Source organism: Sparus aurata, chromosome 16 (assembly GCF_900880675.1).
Source record: "Sparus aurata chromosome 16, fSpaAur1.1, whole genome shotgun sequence".
Classification (NCBI taxonomy): domain Eukaryota; kingdom Metazoa; phylum Chordata; class Actinopteri; order Spariformes; family Sparidae; genus Sparus; species Sparus aurata.
Window position 1 is genome coordinate 27,454,674 of NC_044202.1, and position 10,182 is coordinate 27,464,855.

Sequence of the window (10,182 nt, forward strand, 5' to 3'; positions counted from 1 at the left end):
AGGCAAGCCTGCCTCTCCGATTTCAGTTACCGATCCACTAACCGTCGGACCTTCGCGGAGCAGCCATCCTTTGTTCACGCAGCACCGAGATGAATAAGATGTGTCTAGCTCACCTTGGAGTTTTCCTGCTGGCTCTCCATCTCGTTTCATCACAGGTAAGTTTTTTTTGGTTGGGTTTCTCCCCTCTTTTTGGTGTTTGCTTTGATTTAATGTATATGCTAACCTTAATTCTAAGGTGTTGTAGTGACTTTAGAACTCCAACTTCGCTCTGCTGGCTTTAATTTCTAATAAAGTGAATTGGTCAAAATCACTGTCGAAAAGGCAGCGCAGCGGGCTACAGGCTCGTTTTAAGCAGGAGTTACAATTTAAAACAAACAGGGAAAAAAACCTGTTCAGTTGCCTGTAACTCTGAGCATTGTCTGTCTGAGGGTTTTTAATGTCGGATGAGGGTCTTAAACAAGACATAACCAACTGAACCCCCGCCATTTCTCACTGGCATTTAGGATGAATGTACATGGTTATTTAACCTTAAATGACTTTTAAAAGTCATGGAATTATCTGAAACGCACTGACGCAAATCTTTTAACGAGTTCTTCTTTTTATGGCATTGGAATTTGAGTTTTGGAGAAGCGTTGTCTACAAAAGCCATCATTTTGTCTGCAGGGTGCAGAGATGAATACGTGTTTGAAATTTAATCTGCCTGCAAGAATTTGGCATCTTGACACGTACGCACATGGTAGCCCAAACAACTGTCCATAGGAATGACGAACGAGTTTGCTCAATACGCATAATTGTGGTACAGCCCTAACCCTGCATGAACTTAATTTGTAAATGTAATGTGCTCTTATGTTATAGGTGGTCCCGAACGCCACAGACGCTCCCATGAACATGACCACGATGATGTCTAACTACACCATGACGCCCACTGTCATGGTGACTCCCAAAAACGGCTCTGGGATGATGGACGCCTTCACGCTGCTGCTCCCACTTGCACTCGCAGCCTCTGTGCTGCTGAGCTGCTCCCAATGAGCGGACTGATGGCTCTTGGCACCGGACACGCGCCACCAGACGGTGGGACTGGGATCACAATGTCATTTCAAGAGCAGTTATTTAAAAATCCCATCTCGCATAAAACTGACTTTGGAGTTCACAAAATTTGTGTCCTTTTTTTGGGGGATTTGATTTAAAAGGAGCGCGCACGTCCATAGCAGAACGCTGTGTCAGTTTTACGCACCAACCAGGACTCGTCCTGCAGTTCTTTGCAAGGGCCGTTCACGGACCTTATGGAAAGGCCCATCTCTTGGTTGGGGGTGTTTGGAATATATTTTTGGCAGGTATAACTTGTATGCCCACTGTAAACTCCAAAGTTATGTCTTGATACTTGACAGCAGAGTTTCTAAGAAAAGTGATTGTAGACATGTTTGGAGAAACTTTGGTAAATGTCTGGTGTAAACATGATTGTGATTTTAGAAATCTAAATTTTTGTAAGTCCAATAAAGATTTGAATTGTATGTGACAAGGTGGCCCATGATTTTCTTTTGCTGTTAAGCACATTTGTATGGCAACTTGCCGTGCCTTGGAGATGAATGCTGAGCCCTACTTTTGAACAAATGCTGTATTCAAAGTTATGTCCTGACAGACCTGAAACTTGACATGTCAACTCAAATGCAGTATTGAATATAAGCAAATGTACATGGTGTAGTTTTTGAATTTAATGTAGGGTCACAACAGCAACACTTGCAGCTGTCGTTTTGCACTGAAACTACATGTAGAGAAACATTTGATAAACTGTAAACACATGGGCTTGTGTTACATCAAGTCTGACAGTCACTGTACAGAACGTAGACTGTGCAGTTTTACAGAACAGTGAGTCTTTGTCTTCTGCTCTGCATATTTTGGCTGTTTCAACTGATCAGTTCATGCTCTACAGTCTGATAACGACCCTCATTTAACTCAGGTGTGTCTGGGCAGGGCTCCCAAGATGACTGTCTGCTTAAGAAGGAAAGGTTTATTGTTCACGCTGAATCTCAGTTTAACATGCACATAGCACATCTTATGACTGATTTGGTCCAATAGGCAGCTCATGTGTGCTGTGTAAACTTGAAACTTCCAGTGCACATACAGGGATGAACCCTTTTGTGAAGGATGAGATATCTTGTGTCCAACAGTTAAAAGTCTGAGAGAAGGGTGTATTTTGTTTGTGAAAGATGTGCAATTTTGGGATCTTTTAACAAGGTAATTTTGTGGAAAACTTATTTCATGTTATTCAGACCAGACTTTTCAGGTCTTGGAACACCAAGCTTTAGTTGGCTTAATACTTTTTTTTTTTTTTATTTTTTTTTTTTAATTAACCCTAATGTAAAGCAATCACCCCATGTTAACCACTTCTATCATCATGAGGCCACACATGCCAAAGTTTCAAAAAAGCAGTGTGTTCTCGACAAAGGGTCAATGTGAGCACTAAACAAATACTTTAATAATTGACTGAAGAGGGATGAATAATTCAAAGGCTGCTGAGCCAAACCTCCTCCTTCACCTGGTGCAGGGGCTTTTCCATCAAAGGGTCTCTCTATCTGTGAGAGACTGACTGCTGGAATTCACCTGTTACCTAACCCCAACTCCACGTCCTCCTTGTACACCCACTCTTGGTCTGTGTAGGAATTGCATCCCACCCTGATCACATGACAAAGGCTGTATTGTCAAACTTATCTTCTCCATAGCGAGACTCAGATCAGAACCTCCATTAGCCTCACTCTCATCCTTGTTTCTCCTATATCACGTACCTCTGTGTCTTCCTCATAAACATTTTCTTTTTTAACGAGTGGATCTCCATCTCTACTCTGTCTCTTTCCCCTCACTCTATTTCTTAATTTAAAGCAGAAGAGGCCTCATGGAGCTCTAACCACATTCCTGCAGTGCGACCATGAAACTTTAATGCCAGTGGAGTGAAGTCAGGTGATAAGAGAAGGGTTCTCCTTTAGTTGACCGTCAGAGTGTGACCACTTATCATCCTCCTCCTCCTCCCTTCCAGCCACTCCAGCCATGTCCTTCCGTCCACCTGAACCCTAAGGAGAAACCTGAGTTCAGGTGTAGATGTGTGTTCACTGGTGAAGAGTGGGGGAGGGAGCATATGCTAGGTAACCAATGAGGGGGTGGGGGGGGGGGTTAGTGAGAGTTGAAGGATACGCCATCAAAGCTTTCATTGCTTTGATGGACAAGTGCTAACACATCTGTTGTTTTAAAAGCAGGAATCTGCATTACAAAACTCTCAAAACCACGAAGCCTCTGATAAGTGTTGTGACAGCAACCACTAAATGGCAACACTGCTTTTTACCATCACAGCCTTCTTATCTGAAAATGTCCCTCAACAATGAGTCAGCAGTCCTTCCACAGTGTCTCTAACACAGCAGCCCGAGTTTGTTGCTTATCAATAAGTCAAAGACTATCATGTGCTGGAAGCGGGTATCGCATCGCCTTTGCTGTGGGTTCCCAGCACCAAACAGCTTCAAGGAGGGTTATTATGTAGCTACTACTTTTACACTGGCTGTACCTGTTCATGATGACTGTGAGAGAACTGAAACAGTGAAGCCCCTGATATAATGACATGTTGCTCATCCTCTGAGTCATGCCGTTGGTTTACTGTTAAAGGGAAGTGAGGTAGATGCAGTTCCTAGTGAGATGCTGCTATGATTTGTTTCTGTGTAAATGTATGTTTGAGAGCAACTGAGAATTTAGACTTTAAATGTATGCTGGTGTCATGGCTTTAGGGATGGCAGTGTCATTATGATCGCCATAAAATTTGCCAAAGATGATGTTGACCATAAAATGAATCTACCAGATGATCCTCTGACCCTCTAGTACTACCAGACAGAAAAATATTCACATATCCTATGATGATTCTTAATCATTTTGGTGACCCCCTCAATTTTCCTGTAGCTCCACTGCAGGTTCTTCTCAGTGGTTTGGAGCCAATGTCTCCACAAATGGACTGCCAAGAAGTCTGATTTGGACATTCCTGCCAATTCAAAATTGGTGATTACTATTCATTTAGTTCCAGGTCAAAACTTTAGTGTCTCGATGGTTAGCACAAGCTGTACTTGATGTTTAGTGCCAATAAGCAAATTCAAGCATGCAAACACACTAGACTACACTTCACAAAAATAAATTAGCAACACTTTTGTTTTTGCTCAGTGTTAAAATAAAAGATCTTCAAAGTCTTTTGTGCAGACATACGCTTATTAATCTAAACTTTTGAGCAGAATTTATTATTAAATCTATGTCAGTGAGCTCCTTTTCTTTGCGTAGATAAGCCATCCACCGAACAGGTGTTTCGAGTCCAAGATGGAGAATAAACAGCATGATTAGTGCACAGAGCTGTCTTGAAGTGCTCACAGTAAAAGTTAATTCTAAAATGTGCAAGATAATAATACAAGACAAGTCTGCTGCCAGTATGCCACCTGCACATTCCCTCAGAACTTGCAAAATTTGTGGCGGTGTATTGTGTGATAAATCTTTTACATTTTAGAGTAGTCTTTTATCGTGCCAATCATGTCGTTTAATCAGCATGTTGATATGACACACCTGTCAAGTAAATGTATTATCTTTAGAAATAAGTGCTCACTAACATGGATTTTAACAAAGCAGTAGCAGTGTAGTAAACATCACATCTGTTAAAGGTATAACATGTTTGTATGCTGACATTAGCATTTAGCTCATACAATTGGTGTGCCTTATTACAGAGCCATTAGCATGGCTATAGGCCCATAGTCTTGTTATGATTAGTTTCATGTAGGCTAAAATGTTCTAAGTTTAGTATTTATCCATCTGTTTATGCTATATGAATGTATCACTGATGATAAGCTACCTCTGTCCACACCTTAAGCTTGTTAATTGGTGATAGGCAAGATAGTAAGTAGCCACCTGACACAGAAAAAGCCAAAGAAAAAGAAAAGTGCATCCATCATTAGATATCAACTTCAGACATACAATGTCAAAGAAACTGAAAAAGAAAATGAATGAAAATGAATTGAGTGATAACATCCTGACCAATGAGAGTGATAGACAGAGACAAACCTGGCAACCTAGTGAAATCATGCCATAAAGCAATTTACATTTGAAAAGGGAAACGGATTGAACAATACATTTGTTTTGTGTGTTTGTTTGTTGTTCAGTTGGTTGGTTTGTTAGCAGGCTTACACAAAATCTACAAAACAGAATTCTAAGAAACGTGGATGGAGGATGTATCTCAGCCCAGAAATAACTCCCTTTACTCTAAGATCTGGATAAAGGGATGGATAAAGGATTTTTTTCCCAATTTCTTTAACATTTTAATCAATGTACATATTGTAGACTCGTGTGGACCAATCAGGCTACACTTCGGACAGACATCCCTCAAAATCCCATCGAACACACCTGGACCTACAAATCTACACCGCTGAATGAAAACCAAATGCCTGCAAGTCCACAACAGAAATAGTATAACAGTATACATGTAATACAAAAGTAGGTTACAGCTTAATATGTCTTCAAGAGCCTGTCCTTGAACAAAAAGTAATAATAATAATAATAATACATTTAATTTTTATAGCGCCTTTCAGGGTACCCAAGGACACTTAACAAAATGGAACAAACAAAACAAAGAATAAATGGATAAACAAAAAATACATATAATATAAAATAGTTGATTGATTTGGCTGGACCTAGAGCTGATAGGTACATTAAATTAGGCACAAAAGAAAAATATATATTTATAGACACAAATCTAGACTATGAAGAAGTTGATTACGACAAACTCTAACTTGAGACAACTATATCATGAAGAAGACAGTTAAAGAAATACATTGTTGTAAAAGTCACTCCTATCAAAGATTACAGAAAAGGCCACCTTATGACATCACATTAAGTGGTAAATCATCCAGACCACTAGTAAGCAAGGTCTAATCTTTCAGAAGGTACGTCTCCACAATCAAATACACACAACAGGAATTTAGTAGTACAGAACTGATTGGAACTTGATATATTTTCTAGAGCCTGTCCCTAAACAAATACAAATGACATAGAATTCGAATTAGGCAAAATCTAGGCTGTAAAGAAATAGTAGAATATAACATGAGACAACCATATAGTGAAGGATTATATATGAGAAAAAAAACCCCCATAAACAATGGCTATGTCTGTAAAAATACACACTGAGAATATCTCAAAGATAGCAGAACAGCCAAACTCATTCCATCACATAAAGCAGCTGTTTATCATTTAGACCTACTATAGGGGGCTGTTGGGCCTTGATGGAGGTATGCACCTTACCATTGCCATTTGTGTTATCCATGTGTGAGCGGTTAATGATAGTCTTATCATCCAAGTATCTGGCTACCATGGCAACCATCTGTTTATCATCATCCATTTATTCTAGAAGCAAACTGGATGATAAATGGATCCAAGCAGGCATTGGGCAAGAGACATGGTACATCCTGAACAGGTCACCTAACAGATCACCAGTCCATCATAGTCCATCAGAGGGCATAGACACACATACACACACATAGACAAACAACAGTGATGTTTGACCTTAACAGCCTTCCAAAAACCACATTTTAAAGAATGCTGAACTTATGCAACCACATTTTAATCTTCGGAAGTTGCACCAAGCTGAAGAAGGTAACTCTGTGTTGGGAAAATCCCTTCACCTCACACTGCCCAGCTGTGTCACTGATCCGCTGGCGCATGCACGCGTGCGTGCGCGCACACACACACACACACACACACACACACACACACACACACACACACACACACACATCCTGTCTGCTAAGAACACTGCGTAGTTACATCTAGCAAGCATGTACTGTATTATGATCACTCCTTTACCTTTTAGTATAGAGTATTATCAGCACTGATTAGTTGTTTGGTATATGATCACTTTAAACAGACAATATGAAGGAAAAAAAACACAATGAAAGCTTCCCTTTAAAATTAATAACTGTACAAAGAAAGAAATATTTGTGTTTTGGAATACCCATCAAAACCATGCTTTTCTCTCAGACTCTGCTTGCCACCAGTTCAAGTTTACATGTAAGAAGCACACTGTACTAAATGTGTGTAGCAGTATTGGCTCAAGTCACTTACAATTAAACCAATTTGTAATGTGAAAAAACACTGCAGTTTACTTTACGATAGAGCATCAATTATCAGTATTTGACTTATTGGCTGGATAGCATGACCCCATTTTTCAGTGTTTAAATTAGTGAAGAAAAATTCTGAAATGCTCAAAGCACCAAAAACATACATTTGAAAACCTTAACAGCAATGTTTCCTTCATGAAATCATGTCTCGATAACTCAAGATAATCCACAGCCATCATTAATCATTACACAGCAATCATTAATGGTGTCCTTCTCTGCTGAGCTGAAACATTAGCATTAGTTTGATAGCCTCTTGTACATAGAAAATGCACTGCCCACTGTATAGTGATACAGAACGAAAATAGTTTCAACATGAAACTGCTCACAACAAGGTCAGTGGATTATCTTGAGTAACTAGATCTTGAATTCTGGAAAGGGACATTACTGTTGAGATGACCTTTAAAATAAATCTATTCTTTGCAGCGCTCGAAGCACCACAAGTTGAGTGCCATCTAGTTCCCTTACAGTGGAGAAAAGTCTGACATCATTACAGCCAATATCTCCCAAACTTTGCAACTCATACCAAAAATATACAAGTGTCTGTGACTCTCAAGCAGAGATTAAAGGCATTTTCTGTCTAAGAGTGATCCTATTACCATGTAGGAGTACCAGAATGATTTCTGTGAAAGAGTCAAGGCTTATGTGAGCGTGTGAGGAGTCCTTGCCTTGCTGAGATTCATTAGCATGTCCTTCTCAGTCAGCCACGAGCAAGGGCGACATTTGCGTAATGAACACAGAGACCAGGATCAAATTATCCTGGAAGAGCCGGGTAGGTGGGATGGATGGAGGGAGGATGAAAGAGGGGAGAAGGTGATGCCACGCAAATCCACATATCCAGAAAGCAGAATGTCGAAAGAAACAAGAGCCCAGCAGGGGCTATCGGTGTTTTGCTGTGTGTTTGCATGTGTGCAATATCAGAAACAACAAAGGTAGCTCAATGCATGTAGCGCTTTAAGTCAAATACATTGAGCTACCTAGGTTATAGACTGCCATTTTGTAACTTTTCCTTGTTATAACCACCTAGAGTGACCTTGACCTGCAGTATGATTTCCTTTGTCATTAAAGGGGCAATTTGGAATATGGACAGACTCTTAGTTTAAAACATACAAAAATGAACATTATCAACAGAATGTGAAGAATAGTGTTGACGTTATGTCATAGACATCTATGTACTGTGTTGCAGCGGTGTCTACTCAAGTTAGCATGCTCACCAGCTAGCATCAGCCCACCCTGTCTTGTTTTACCACTTTGTACTGCAAGAGGTATTAGTAAAGACCTTAAAGTCCGTGTAAAGCAAATTCAGCCATTTTCTTCTAAACACATTAAATAGGTCATAAATGTATTTCCTTAAAACATGTAACAAGCCATTCAACCATTTAGAATTTAATTTTGGAGATAGGCTCACAAACTGTTTCAAAATTTCTGTGTTCAGGACTTAATGGGCGGGTCAGAAATGATGGCTGCTTTACGTAACGCAGCCATGATTTGCATAAACCCCACCCTGCTGCGGAAGCAGTATAAGTACTTTCAGCGCATTAGCTTCGGTGGTTTTCCCGCTCGCTCTAGAGTCTCGGCTAGCATCTCTTACATAGTTAGCAGCTAGCTAACCAGTCAACCAGTCAGCTAACCAGTCATGTCTCCTCCACATCGCTCGTGCATCTTTCCTGGATGCCACAGTGTGCAGGGTAATGCGCTGTTCGCTTATTTAACATAAGGAAACGGTGGATCGATTTTGTCAAGAGGAGCTACCGTGGAGATAAGAGTTCAAAGTCACCACCAACACCCGTCTCTGCAGTGTCCACTTTACCCCCGATAGTTACAGCAACTGTCACCAGGTAAAGTCTGGATATCTGCAGAGTCCGCTGACGCTGGTCAGTGGGGCCAAACCGACCCTCTCCGTCCCCGGCTTGCATCCTCTCGTCCCGCCGACAGTGGGTGCCACCATCACGGCCATCGGCACTATGTGCCCGTCTGCGACCCTCTCCGTCCCGCTGACAACGGGTGCTCTCATCTCCGCCACCGGCATTATGTGCCCGCCAGAGAGTGTAAGTGTGTGCTTATGTTTGTTATAAATATTGTACATTTGGGCAATTAAATGCATTTTGCTGAAGGTGCAAATCCTGAAAGTGATTTTACATCATGCATACTGTCATGCCCATGTAATGTTAGCAAATGTTATTGCATTTAATCATGACATGATTTGGCCTCATTCCCTGAGCTGAGTCCATCTGACAGCACAATGATAATCCACAGGTAATATTTTATAGCTATGACAAGGAATTATATGTAGACTGGGGTTTTACGTTTGTGTGTAATGTAAAACATGGACCAAAGGACACCTGAAATGAGCCCTGAGCGCATTTTTTTTCATATATTTTTTTCGCATATAGACACTAAAAACAGAGAAGAAGAAAAGAGGAAGAAGTACATGCCTTGTCACACCAGTGAAGTAAGGTCACTAATATAATCAAATTCATTTGTCAGCTGTACAGTGGCGATTCTGGGACTTGAGCATGTCAATTTCTCAGATAATGCAGCAACAGTCACATCAAGTCATTAAATATGTGTAAAAAATAATATTCCATTGTATGCACTTTTTGAAAACTGCTGAGTTACGGTATCAAGATTAGTCATGAGTGTTACAAGGACCAAGTATAGATTCCCTCCTGCATGTAAATAGATCATGATTACATGGAGCTAGAGTCGATTGAGAGAAGGTTATTGCAGGCACTCCTTGGTTAAAGCCAATTTCCAGTACTGTAAATGGCTGAATGGATTGATTTGGCTTGAATTGTTTCCAACACTTAAATGAAGACAGTCTTAGTAGTTCAGGGAAAGTATCTTATTGAGTCAAAGGGGTTTTAGGATTCTGCAGGTATTTGGTCAACGAAGTTGTTACGTAACTCTTCTGCGCTGTGTCTTTCTTCTGTCAAGATTTGATGTGTGCATTTGACTCTGATATATGTCGTCTGAATGGACACATTTAAGGCAGGGTCTAGAC